General features: G+C 44.1%; 1 pseudogene; it reads left to right on the top strand.

Annotated features, from left to right (window-relative positions):
* The window catches only part of LOC135543983 (large neutral amino acids transporter small subunit 4-like), a 57,325-nt pseudogene continuing 42,354 nt past the window's right edge, over nucleotides 1-14,971 (top strand).

Raw genomic sequence — 14,971 nt, 5'->3', positions numbered from 1 at the left:
GAAAGAAAGAAAGAAAGAAAGAAAGAAAGAAAGAAAGAAAGAAAGAAAGAAAGAAAGAAAGAAAGAAAGAAAGAAAGAAAGAAAGAAAGAAAGAAAGAAAGAAAGAAAGAAAGAAAGAAAGAAGCTGGAGGGTTGATATCTCCGAGGAACATATCAAAAGAAGAAGAATTCTTTAAAAACTCTGGACTTCTGTCTCGGCTGTCTGTGTCTGGGACTCACAGGTATGCAATGAATCTGGAATATGCCTAAATGGAGTCATACCTGCCTTCACCCAGGATACTTTTATTACAAACGTGCTGTGCTAAATTGATTGCAATAGGTTTACATGTTGTAATTAGCGTTACCATGTATTTCTCCCAAGTTAAGAGTAAGCATTAAAGTTTATCTATAATGTTAGTGTCGCGGTGAAAAAACAGTGATTCCATTCATTCATTCCTCTGGGATTCAGTAATGTGGAGAGGCAGGGATTCTATAGAATAATCTGGGCAACATGTGAGAAATTGTTGGCGCACCTGTTTTATAAACCTGGTGAATCCAGTATCCATTAACTAACTACCCATTTATTAGCTAGTGGTTTGGCCTATCGTTATTCCCTGAAGTGGTTTTGTCTCTCGCTCCAGAGTTATGATTAGATGAACTCAGTTAGTTTGTTGGCGTCTGTTTGCTGCGCTAATGTGTTGCGAATGAGTTGAGAGAGGGAGAGAGGGAGAGAGGCGGCAGGCAAGTCCAGTTCGGACCGGTTAGTCATTCATCATCAGTTTCCGCACCAGGTACGGAACAGAAGTCCGTCATTGCCTCCAGCGCGTAATTGACTCCCCCGCCACCTTCAGCCCCTCTCTGAAACGTTGCTGTTGTAGCTGGACACCGGTAGAACACGCACCGGTACTGTAGATTTCAGTTATTAAGACGTGTCACTGTCACACTGCTAGGTAATAACACCCGAGTGTATGTGCGCGTCCATGTGTCCTATAGCGGGAAGGTGGGAGAAGTTGAGAAGTAACAGGGAGGGGGAGTGGGGGAGGAAATGACTCTCATGGACCCAGAACAGAGGCGAAGAGAGAGTTGCATAGGAATCACCTTGAAGGTCAAAGGATCACGTGGTCACATAAAAGAGTTGTGAGATTTGGTTGGGTGGGTGGGGGTTGTTGGTTCCTATGGTGATCAGCAACATTCAGAAGGTTTCTGAGCAATATAAAGTAACTGGTCATATGATATTATATTCAATACAACCAGAGTGGATAGCTGCTGAAATAACCTCTGTGTTTTCAACAGACCTGTGAACCCTGACCTCTAGAGATACTGGCAGAGGGCCTCACTATATTCTGTCTAGAACATTTTCTGCTCCCCACCCCCTCGTCTGGTCATGGCTCCGTCCCTGGCCACAGCATTCGCCAGGCGGTGGTGGATGGCGTTGACAGCCGTCATAGAGAACCTGTTTTTCTCGGCTGTCCTGCTGGGCTGGGGATCACTACTCATCATGCTCAAGTCTGAAGGCTACTACTCCTACATGTGCAATGGAGAAGGTAAGACCACCATCTTTACAGTGCCTTGCGAAAGTATTCGGCCCCCTTGAACTTTGCGACCTTTTGCCACATTTCAGGCTTCAAACATAAAGATATAAAACTGTATTTTTTTGTGAAGAATCAACAACAAGTGGGACACACTCATGAAGTGGAACGACATTTATTGGATATTTCAAACTGATAGTGAGGGGTGGGGGTGGAACATTGTCTGTCTCGGAGGGAGACCCCAAGAACATTAGCTGTCTAGGAGGGAGGAGCCTAGTAACATTAGCTGTCTATGAGGGAGGAGCCCAAGAACATAATCTGCCAAGGAGGGAGGAGCCCAAGAACATTAGCTGTCTAGGAGGGAGGAGCCCAAGAACATTAGCTGTCTAGGAGGGAGGAGCCTAGTAACATTAGCTGTCTAGGAGGGAGGAGCCCAAGAACATTAGCTGTCTAGGAGGGAGGAGCCCAAGAACATTAACTGTCTAGGAGGGAGGAGCCTAGTAACATTAACTGTCTCGGAGGCCCCACATCCCCTTTAAGAATCCTATACTGACACATCCCCTTCTAAGAATCCTATACTGACACATCGCCTTTAAGAATCCTATACTGACACATCGCCTTTAAGAATCCTATACTGACACATCCCCTTTTAAGAATCCTGTACTGACACATCCCCTTTTAAGAATCCTATACTGACACATCCCCTTTTAAGAATCCTATACTGACACATCCCCTTTTAAGAATCATGTACTGACACATCCCATTTAAGAATCCTATACTGACACATCCCCTTTAAGAAACCTATACTGACACATCCCCTTTTAAGAATCATGTACTGACACATCCCATTTAAGAATCCTATACTGACACATCCCCTTTAAGAATCCTATACTGACACATCCCCTTTTAAGAATCATGTACTGACACATCCCATTTAAGAATCCTATACTGACACATCCCCTTTTAACAATCATGTACTGACACATCCCCATTTAAGAATCCTATACTGACACATCCCCTTTAAGAAACCTATACTGACACATCCCCTTTTAAGAATCATGTACTGACACATCCCCATTTAAGAATCCTATACTGACACATCCCCTTTAAGAAACCTATACTGACACATCCCTTTTAAGAATCCTATACTGACACATCCCCTTTAAGAATCCTATACTGACACATCCCCTTTAAGAATCCTATACTGACACATCCCCTTTTAAGAATCATGTACTGACACATCCCCATTTAAGAATCCTATACTGACACATCCCCTTTAAGAAACCTATACTGACACATCCCTTTTAAGAATCCTGTACTGACACATCCCCTTTAAGAATCCTATACTGACACATCCCCTTTAAGAATCCTATACTGACACATCCCTTTTAAGAATCCTATACTGACACATCTCTTCTCTCTAGGTAACCACACCTCCTCCCCCAACCTGTCTGTCCCCCGCCCCCCACCAGGGGTGGATGATGAATACAGTGATTACTACTCGGAGGAGGGTGTGGTGGGGCTGGGGGATGGAGTAGAGATGAGGCCTCTGGCTCCCCAGGACCATGACGGACCCATGAGGATGAATGGCTGGCTCATCTGTAAGGACCAGGATGAGATGTTGAACCTGGCCTTCACCGTGGGATCATTTCTCCTCTCAGCCATCACTCTGCCGCTGGGCATCGTCATGGACAAATATGGACCACGTAACCTACGACTACTGGGCAGGTAGGAGAGGGATGTGTCTGTGTGTATAGTCTCAGTGTGTGTAGTTGGTCTGTTGGCCTGATTTGCATGATTTGTGTTGTCTAATGTATTGTCTAGTGTGTTGATGTATTGTCTAATGTATTGATGACTTGTCTAATGTATTTATGAATTGTCTAATGTATTGTCTAGTGTGTTGATGTATTGTGTAATGTATTGTCTAATGTATTGATTACTTGTCTAATGTATTGATGAATTGTCTAATGGTTTGTCTAATGTATTGATGAATTGTCTAATGTATTGATGAATTGTCTAATGTATTGATGAATTGTCTAATGTATTGATGAATTGTCTAATGTATTGATGCATTGTCTAATGTATTGATGCATTGTCTAATGTATTGATGCATTGTCTAATGTATTGATGCATTGTCTAATGCATTGATTACTTGTCTAATGCATTGATTACTTATAGAATGTATTGTCTAATGTATTGATTAATTGTCTAATGTATTGTCTAATGTATTGATTAATTATCTAATATATTGTCTAATGTATTTAATTGTCTAATGCATTGTCTAATGTATTGATTACTTGTCTAATGTATTGTCTAATGTATTGATTACTTGTCTGATGTATTGTCTAATGCATTGATTACTTGTCTAATGCATTGATTACTTGTCTAATGTATTGATTACTTGTCTAATGCATTGATTACTTATCTAATGTATTGTCTAATGTATTGTCTAATGTATTGATTAATTATCTAATGCATTGATTAATTATCTAATGCATTGATTACTTGTCTAATGTATTGATTACTTGTCTAATGCATTGATTACTTATCTAATGTATTGTCTAATGCATTGATTAATTATCTAATGCATTGATTACTTGTCTAATGTATTGATTACTTGTCTAATGCATTGATTACTTATCTAATGTATTGTCTAATGTATTGTCTAATGTATTGATTACTTATAGAATGTATTGTCTAATGTATTGATTAATTATCTAATGTATTGTCTAATGTATTTAATTGTCTAATGCATTGTCTAATGTATTGATTAATGATCTAATGTATTGTCTAATGTATGGATTACTTGTCTAATATATGGAGAAAAAACATCACCCAGACAGGCCAGTCATGTGAGAAACTCGTCATCATGCAAGAAGTCAGACAAGTGAATATTATGGTCTGTTAAGAACTTTAAGCTTGTCTCTCAATTTAAAAAAACATGTCAATACTTTGCCCCTTGATAACCACTTCTGTATGTTGTAGAAGCGTTACAGGGTCGCTGTCCATATCATTGCATAATGCAGAAAATACACGAGAGTTCAGGGGCCTTGCTTTAACAAAGTTAACCATTTTCACTGTAGAGTCCAAAACATCTTTCAAGCTGTCAGGCATTCTCTTGGCAGCAAGAGCTTCTCTGTGGATGCTGCAGTGTACCCAAGAGCCTCTAGGTGGATGCTGCAGTGTACCTAAGAGCCTCTCGGTGGATGCTGCAGTGTACCTAAGAGCCTCTCGGTGGATGCTGCAGTGTACCTAAGAGCCTCTCGGTGGATGCTGCAGTGTACCTAAGAGCCTCTCGGTGGATGCTGCAGTGTACCTAAGAGCCTCTCGGTGGATGCTGCAGTGTACCTAAGAGCCTCTCGGTGGATGCTGCAGTGTACCTAAGAGCCTCTCGGTGGATGCTGTAGTGGACCAAAGAGCCTCTAGGTGGATGCTGTAGTGGACCTAAGAGCCTCTAGGTGGATGCTGCAGTGGACCTAAGAGCCTCTAGGTGGATGCTGCAGTGGACCCAAGTGGCGTCGGGAGCAACTGCTTGCACGTCACCACTCCACTATGTCTCCCTGTCATGGCTTTTGCGCCATCAGTACAAATACCAACACATCTTGACCACCAAAGTCCATTTCATGTCACAAAGCTGTCCAATACTTAAAAAAGATCCTCTCCTGTTGTCCTGGTTTCCAGTGGTTTGCAGAAGAGGATGTCTTCCTCAATTGACCCCCCATAAACGTAATGGACATATACCAGGAGCTGTGCCAGGCCCGCCACGTCTGTTGACTCATCCAGCTGTAACGGACATATACCAGGAGCTGTGCCAGGCCCCCCACGTCTGTTGACTCATCCAGCTGTAACAGACATATACCAGGAGCTGTGCCAGGCCCACCACGTCTGTTGACTCATCCAGCTGTAACGGACATATACCAGGAGCTGAGCCAGGCCCACCACGTCTGTTGACTCATCCAGCTGTAACAGACATATACCAGGAGCTGTGCCAGGCCCACCACGTCTGTTGACTCATCCAGCTGTAACGGACATATACCAGGAGCTGAGCCAGGCCCACCACGTCTGTTGACTCATCCAGCTGTAACGGACATATACCAGGAGCTGTGCCAGGCCCACCACGTCTGTTGACTCATCCAGCTGTAACGGACATATACCAGGAGCTGAGCCAGGCCCACCACGTCTGTTGACTCATCCAGCTGTAACGGACATATACCAGGAGCTGTGCCAGGCCCACCACATCTGTTGACTCATCCAGCTGTAACAGACATATACCAGGAGCTGTGCCAGGCCCACCACGTCTGTTGACTCATCCAGCTGTAACGGACATATACCAGGAGCTGAGCCAGGCCCACCACGTCTGTTGACTCATCCAGCTGTAACGGACATATACCAGGAGCTGTGCCAGGCCCCCCACGTCTGTTGACTCATCCAGCTGTAACAGACATATACCAGGAGCTGTGCCAGGCCCACCACGTCTGTTGAGTCATCCAGCTGTAACAGATATATACCAGGAGCTGTGCCAGGCCCGCCACGTCTGTTGACTCATCCAGCTGTAACAGATATATACCAGGAGCTGTGCCAGGCCCTCCACGTCTGTTGACTCATCCAGCTGTAACACAGAATTCACTGGCTTGTATGCGAAGCAGTAATTGTTTCAGAACATCTCCTGCCATGTTACTGATGCGTTGTGAAACAGTGTTGATTGATGAAGTCATTGTCTGTATAGTTTTTTGGGCCTTTCCCGCCAGCATTGTCCCATCCATATCCGCGGCAGCAGGAAGAATGAAGTCCTCCACAATAGTATGGCGCTTGCCAGTCCAAGCCACCCGGTGGCTCACCATATAAGATGCTTCTAGACCCTTCTGATGAATGGTATCTGTTGCTTTTAATGTAACCTTTATTTAACTAGGAAAGTAATTTAAGAACAAATGCTTATTTACAATGACATCCTACCAGGGAACAGTGGGTTAACTGCCACCCCGCCACTCTAACCACTAGGCTACACGCCACCCCTCCACTCTAACCACTAGGCTACACGCCACCCCTCCACTCTAACCACTAGGCTACCTGCCGCCCCTCCACTCTAACCACTAGGCTACCTGCCGCCCCTCCACTCTAACCACGAGGCTACCTGCCGCCCCTCCACTCTAACCACAAGGCTACCCTGCCGCCCCTCCACTCTAACCACTAGGCTACACTAGGCTACACGCCACCCCTCCACTCTAACCACTAGGCTACCTGCCGCCCCTCCACTCTAACCACTAGACTACCTGCCGCCCCTCCACTCTAATCACTAGGCTACCTGCCGCCCCTCCACTCTAACCACTAGGCTACCCTGCCGCCCCTCCACTCTAACCACTAGGCTACCTGCCGCCCCTCCACTCTAACCACTAGGCTACACGCCACCCCGCCACTCTAACCACTAGGCTTCCTGCCGCCCCTCCACTCTAACCACTAGGCTACCCTGCCGCCCCTCCACTCTAGCCACTAGGCTACCCTGCCGCCCGTCCACTCCACTCTAACCACTAGGCTACCCTGCCGCCCCTCCACTCTAACCACTAGGCTACCCTGCCGCCCCTCCACTCTAACCACTAGGCTACCCGCCGCCCCTCCACTCTAACCACTAGGCTACACTAGGCTACACGCCACCCCTCCACTCTAACCACTAGGCTACACGCCACCCCCCACTCTAACCACTAGGCTACACTAGGCTACACGCCACCCCTCCACTCTAACCACTAGGCTACACGCCACCCCTCAACTCTAACCACTAGGCTACACTAGGCTACACGCCACCCCTCCACTCTAACCACTAGGCTACACGCCACCCCGCCACTCTAACCACTAGGCTACACGCCACCCCTCCACTCTAACCACTAGGCTACACGCCACTCTAACCACTAGGCTACACGCCACCCTCCACTCTAACCACTAGGCTACACGCCACCCCTCCACTCTAACCACTAGGCTACACACCTGCCGCCCCATATTTATTATACCGGTCTTTCTACTCTAAAAAGCTTTATTCTCGCTCAACAAACTCATGTTTTCCCTCAGAGTAACGTTGGGCTACATACAGACCGTTAGTGGGATTCCCTCAGAGTAACGTTGGGCTACAGACCGTTAGTGGGATTCCCTCAGAGTAACGTTGGGCTACAGACCGTTAGTGGGATTCCCTCAGAGTAACGTTGGGCTACAGACCGTTAGTGGGATTCCCTCAGAGTAACGTTGGGCTACAGACCGTTAGTGGGATTCCCTCAGAGTAATGTTGGGCTACAGACCGTTACTGGGATTCCCTCAGAGTAACGTTGGGCTACATACAGACCGTTAGTGGGATTCCCTCAGAGTAACGTTGGGCTACAGACCGTTAGTGGGATTCCCTCAGAGTAACGTTGGGCTACAGACCGTTAGTGGGATTCCCTCAGAGTAACGTTGGGCTACAGACCGTTAGTGGGATTCCCTCAGAGTAACGTTGGGCTACAGACCGTTAGTGGGATTCCCTCAGAGTAACGTTGGGCTACAGACCGTTAGTGGGATTCCCTCAGAGTAACGTTGGGCTACATACAGACCGTTAGTGGGATTCCCTCAGAGTAACGTTGGGCTACAGACCGTTAGTGGGATTCCCTCAGAGTAACGTTGGGCTACATACAGACCGTTAGTGGGATTCCCTCAGAGTAACGTTGGGCTACAGACCGTTAGTGGGATTCCCTCAGAGTAACGTTGGGCTACAGACCGTTACTGGGATTCCCTCAGAGTAACGTTGGGCTACATACCGTTAGTGGGATTCCCTCAGAGTAACGTTGGGCTACATACAGACCGTTAGTGGGATTCCCTCAGAGTAACGTTGGGCTACATACAGACCGTTAGTGGGATTCCCTCAGAGTAACGTTGGGCTACATATGGACCGTTAGTGGGATTCCCTCAGAGTAACGTTGGGCTACAGACCGTTAGTGGGATTCCCTCAGAGTAACGTTGGGCTCCAGACCGTTAGTGGGATTCCCTCAGAGTAACGTTGGGCTACAGACCGTTAGTGGGATTCCCTCAGAGTACCGGTTAATGTGATTGGATGTTAATTATTTGACTAGGCGTCCTGTATTTGACATTGTGGTGTTATTTCACTGAACACTAGATGGTTTAATTTGGCATACCCCCGACGGTATTGCACGTACCCCTGGGGTTTGGGAATACCTGGTCCAATGTATTGAATTGTCCAATGTATTGATGTATTGTCCAATGTATCGATGTATTGTCTAATGTGGTGTATAATGAATTGTGTAATGTAGTGTATAATGAATTGTCTAATGTGGTGTATAATGAATTGTCTAATGTAGTGTATAATGAATTGTGTAATGTAGTGTATAATGAATTGTGTAATGTAGTGTATAATGAATTGTGGAATGTAGTGTATAATGAATTGTCTAATGTAGTGTATAATGAATTGTGGAATGTAGTGTATAATGAATTGTCTAATGTAGTGTATAATGAATTGTCTAATGTAGTGTATAATGAATTGTCTAATGTAGTGTATAATGAATTGTCTAATGTAGTGTATAATGAATTGTCTAATGTAGTGTATAATGAATTGTCTAATGTAGTGTATAATGAATTGTGTAATGTAGTGTCTAATGTAGTGTATAATGTAGTGTCTAATGTAGTGTATAATGAATTGTCTAATGTAGTGTATAATGAATTGTCTAATGTAGTGTATAATGAATTGTCTAATGTAGTGTATAATGTATTGTCTAATGTAGTGTATAATGTATTGTCTTATGTTTTGATGTAATGAATTGATGTATTGTCTGTGTGTTGTGTAATATTAATGTATTGTGTAATGAATTGATGAATGGTGTAATGAATTATCTAATGTTTTGATGTATTGTGTAATGAATTGATGTATTGTCTGTGTGTTGTGTAATATTCATGTATTGTGTAATGTATTGATGAATTGTCTAATGAATTGATGAATTGTCTAATGAATTGATGAATTGTCTAATATATTGTCTTATGTTTTGATGTAATGAATTGATGTATTGTGTAATGAATTGATGTATTGTATAATATATTCATGTATTGTGTAATGTTTTGATGAATTGTCTAATATATTGTCTTATGTTTTGATGTAATGTTTTGATGTATTGTGTAATATATTCATGTATTGTGTAATGTTTTGAAGTGTTTGTGTATTCCAGTGCCTGTTTCTCCTTTTCCTGTCTCCTCATCTCCTACGGTGCATACAATCCTGATGGTGAGTAGCTGTGATATGTTGATTAGATTCGGGTATTAGACACATGATGTAATAGCAGAGTACAAGTGCCCATGTGTAGGTAGCTTACTAGCTATTCAGCAGCCCGATGGTCTGGGGGTAGAACAGGCTATCGTGGCTGAGGTCCTTGATTGTCTTGGTGTCGTACTGTAGGTGTCGTTGATTATCTTGGTGTCCTGGAGGGACAACGTCTTGGGCAATAAAATGGTACATTTCATAGTAATTTTACACACTCACAGTGTAAATAATTATTCTGGGGGAGAAATTAAATTAACCAAAAAAAAACTTTAATCACCAACATTTTTTAAAGAATTAATCCAACTTAATATGTTGCTCAAAATGTAACGTCAATATATTTTATGATTATTTATGACTTTATGACCAAATATAGAGAAAATTGATTGATTAAAACCAAACTTCCGATGAGTTCAATCTCCTTGCACCTCGTCTTCAGAGGATGGTGGGTAATGCAACAATTTTAGACTTGATGAATATTTTACACAATGTTTTATGCATGTTTTGAAGAACGGAAAGTATAGTGAAAGTATAGTGTAGGTGTAGCGGCTCATGAAGAACGCAGATTAAAACCATCAAGCAGAATGGTGTTCAATGACGAGATCATTTCCAGCTTTCAATAGTAGAGGCAAATGCACTATCATGCCATGCTTACTGTAAAACCTCTAGTCACTGCTGGAGGCTTGAGAAATGTGCTAAAACAATACCTGCCAGAATGGGATAAACTGACACAGTATCATCTAGCATTCAAAGTATTCAGACCCTTGATTTTGTTACGTTACAGCTGTATTCTTAAATTTATAAAATTACCCCATAATGACAAGGCAAAAACAGATTTTTTTTAAATATATTTTTTTGCAAATATATTAAGGTTTTATGGCTGCAGGGGCAGTATTGAGTAGCTTGGATGAAAGGTGCCCATATCGAACGGCCTGCTCATCAGTCATAGTTGCTAATATTTGCATATTGTTAGTATTGGATAGAAAACACTCTGAAGTTTCTAAAACTGTTTGAATTATGTCTGAGTATAACAACTCATATAGCAGGCAAAAGCCTTAGAAATTCCACTTCCTGTTTGTATTTTTTTCTGGGGGTGGCAGATCTTCAACCAAGCTCTCATTGAAATTACAGCGAGATATGGATGAGTTTTCACTTCCTACGCCTTCCACTAGATGTCAATAGAACTTTGTCTGACTCTAATGTGAAGGGGGGTCGAATGAGACAGGAAATAGCCACGAGTTGACCATGCTTTCACCATGCGTGTTCACAGGGGAAGGACCTGCGTTCCACCGGTCATCTGAAGTCATTCTAATTCTCCGGTTGGAATGTTATTCAAGATTTATGTAACCAACATTCTAAAGATTGATTCAGTACATCGTTTGACATGTTTTTACTCTCTGTTACGGAACTTTTGGACATTTCGTCACGTTATTTTGGACGCGCTTTGTGACGTTGAAATTGTTTACCAAACGCGCTAACCAAAGTAGCTAATTGGACATAGATAACGGACATTTTCGAACAAATCAAGCATTTGTTGTGGATCTGGGATTCCTAGGACTGCATTCTGATGAAGTTCATCAAAGGTAAGGAAACATTTATCATGTATTTTCTGGTTTCTGTTGACTCCAACATGGTGGCTGATTTGGCCTCTGTTCTGAGCTCCGTCTCAGATTATTGCATGGGTTGCTTTTCACGTAAACGTTTTTTGAAATCTGACACAGCAGTTGCATTAAGAAGAGGTATATCTATAATTCCATGTGTATAACTTGTATTATCATCTACATTTATGATGAGTATTTCTGTTGAAACGATGTGGCTATGCAAAATCACTTGATGTTTTTGGAACTAGTGAATCTAACGCGCAAATGTAAACTCCGATTTTTTTATATAAATATGAACTTTATCAAACAACCCATGCATGTATTGTGTAACATGAAGTCCTATGAGTGTCATCTGATGAAGATAATTCAAGGTTAGTGATTCATTTTATCTTTATTTCTGCTTTTTGTGAATGCTCTATTTCCCTGGAAAATGGCTGTGCTTATTGTGGTTTGGTGGTGACCTAACAATCATTTGTGGTGCTTTCGCTGTAAAGCCTATTTGAAATCGGACACTGTGGTGGGATTAACAACAAGATTACCTTTAAAATGATATAATACATGTATGTTTTAGGAATTGTAATTATGAGATTCTGTGGTTTGAATTTGGCGCTCTATTTTCACTGGTAGTTGTATTGATTGTGCAGCCATAACAAGTTTTCAACATTTAAAACAGAACATCCTTATTTACATAAGTATTCAGAACCTTTGCTATGAGACTTGAAATTGAGCTCAGGTGAATTCTGTTGCCATTTAAATATTTGTACAACTTGATTGGAGTCCACCTGTGGTAAATGCAATGGATTGGACATGATTTGGGAAGGCACACACCTGTCTATATAAAGGTCCCACAGTTGACAGTGCATGTCAGAGCAAAAACCAAGCAATGAGGTTGAAGGAATTGTCCATAAAGCTCAGAGACAGGATTGTGTCGAGGCACAGATTTGGGGAAGGGTACCAAAACATTTCTGCAACATTGAAGGTCCAGAAGAACACAGTGATGATGTTTCAATACTCCAGCAACGTTCATGGTTTCTCTCCTTCACGTTGGTGACAGATCAGTTGCCATGAGTTGTTGGTGTTACCGAGCACTTCATTTTAACATTGTGTAATAAATAAAATGTTTAATAGGGTTTTGCTCTTTGTCATGTTGCCACTAGTTTTTGGTTGTTACACAAACAAGTGCTTTTGGATCTGACAATATCTCCACCTTCCTCCACAGAGCTGTCTGTACTCATCTTCATCGCTCTGACGTTCAACGGCTTCGGAGGCATGTGCATGACCTTCACCTCCCTAACGGTAAGAGAGTGTGTGCACGTGCCTCTGTGAGCGTGTGTGTGCACGTGCCTCTGTGAGCGTGTGTGTGTACGTGCCTCTGTGAGCGCGTGTGTGTACGTGCCTCTGTGAGCGCGTGTGTGTACGTGCCTCTGTGAGTGTGTGGTATGTCCCTGTGAGTGTGTGTGTGTACGTGCCTCTGTGAGTGTGTGTGTACGTGCCTCTGTGAGTGTGTGTGTGTGTGTGTGTTCAGGTCAGATTTCTCCGTATTTATTTGTGATTTCACCATTTTCCCTTATGATCCAAAAGAGAATGTGTGTCAGTGACGTGTGTGTTGCATAATCTCTGTGTAGAGAACATTGTGTGATTTCTTCACACATGGCACTGGAACGACTTTATTACTAATCATTAATCTATTAAATGTCTGTCCGGGTGATTTACTTTATTTTCATTGACTTCACAAACCCTCCTGTTCTCTCCCTGTCTCTCTGTGTCACGGCGTCGTAAAAAGTGGACCAAGGTGCAGCGTGGTGAGCGTACATATTCCCTTCATTTTATAGAAAATGTAGCCAACAAGAACACGACCGTGAAGCTTAACTTCGGCTATAATGCCACTAAAAAAGTCAACTTCCCACAAAGAAAGGAGGGAAAAAGGGCTACCTAAGTATGGTCCCCAATCAGAGACAACGATAGACAGCTGTCCCTGATTGAGAACCATACCCAGCCAAAACATAGAAATAAAGAAACATAGAAAACAGAACATAGAATACCCACCCAAATCACACCCTGACCAAACCAAAATAGACAGTACCCCCCGCCCAAAGGTGTGGACTCCGGCCGCAAAACCTGAACCTATAAGGGAGGGTCCGGGTGGGCATCTGTCTGCGTTTATTTTTTTTTAATTTTACCTTTATTTTACAAGGCAAGTCAGTTAAGAACAAATTCTTATTTTCAATGACGGCCTAGGAACAGTGGGTTAACTGCCTGTTCAGGGGCAGAATGACAGATTTGTACCTTGTCAGCTCGGGGATTTGACCTTGCAACCTTTTGGTTACTAGTCCAACGCTCTAACCACTAGGCTACCCTGCCGCTCCAGTAGTGGCTCTGGTGCGGGACGTAGACCCCGCTCCACCTCTGGCTCACCTCACTTTGGTAGCGCCTCTGGTGTGGGGACCCTCGCTGCGACCCCGGGCTGGGGACCCTCGTTGCGGGCGCCGGACTTGGCAACCTCGTTGCGGGCCCCGGACAGGCCCGTGGAGCAGGCACCGGACTCACCAGGCTGGGAAGACTGGTTCGTGGAGGAGGCACAGGATGAACCGGCAGGGGGGAGCACAGGAGATCTGGTGCTTAGCACTTACACTGCTCCTCTTGGCTGCATGCCCACTTTAGCCCGGCACGTATGGGGAGCTGGAACAGGCCGCACAGGATTCTCCTGGCGAACGGGGGAAACCGTGCGTAGAGCCAGCGTAGGACTCTCCGCGCTTCACCAGACGGCAAGCACGCACCTCAGTATGGAGACTCAGGGGACACTAAACCGAGGACACACTCCGTAGGGCGTCATGCCTCATGCACCAACACAGCAGCTCTCTGTTATGGGATTTTTATGAATAATGACTAAATTATGTATACATTTAGCTTAGAGTTATAACTAAACAGAATACTACTGTTACTGTATGAATGTATGAATCTTATCATCTTATATCATCTTATAATCATAATACTGAATATAAGGTGCGTAGTTTTAGTCAAGAATTAGAACAAGGGGGCCGCGCCAGCTGTGCCACCAGGGACTCTGGGTTCGCGCCCAGTGCTCTGTCGTAACCGGCCACGACCGGGAGGCGCCGCATAATTGGCCTAGCTGTTGTCCGGGTTCGGGAGGGTTTGGCCCGGTAGGGAAATCCTTGTCTCATCGCGCACCAGCGACTCCTGTGGCAGGCCGGGCGCAGTGCGCGCTAACCAGGTCGCTAGGTGTTTCCTCCGACACATTGGTGAGGCTGGCTTCCGGGTTGGATGTGCGCTGTGTTAAGAAGCAGTGCGGCTTGGTTGGTACTGTGTTAAGAAGCAGTGTGGCTTGGTTGGTGCTGTGTTAAGAAGCAGTGTGGCTTGGTTGGTGCTGTGTTAAGAAGCAGTGTGGCTTGGTTGGTGCTGTGTTAAGCAGTGTGGCTTGGTTGGTGCTGTGTTAAGAAGCAGTGTGGCTTGGTTGGTGCTGTGTTAAGAAGCAGTGTGGCTTGGTTGGTGCTGTGTTAAGAAGCAGTGTGGCTTGGTTGGTGCTGTGTTAAGAAGCAGTGTGGCTTGGTTGGTGCTGTGTTAAG

This window comes from Oncorhynchus masou, chromosome 8 (genome assembly GCF_036934945.1).
Source record: "Oncorhynchus masou masou isolate Uvic2021 chromosome 8, UVic_Omas_1.1, whole genome shotgun sequence".
Taxonomy (NCBI): domain Eukaryota; kingdom Metazoa; phylum Chordata; class Actinopteri; order Salmoniformes; family Salmonidae; genus Oncorhynchus; species Oncorhynchus masou.
Note: the sequence above shows the minus strand (reverse complement) of the source record. Positions and strands in the feature narration are given on the sequence as shown.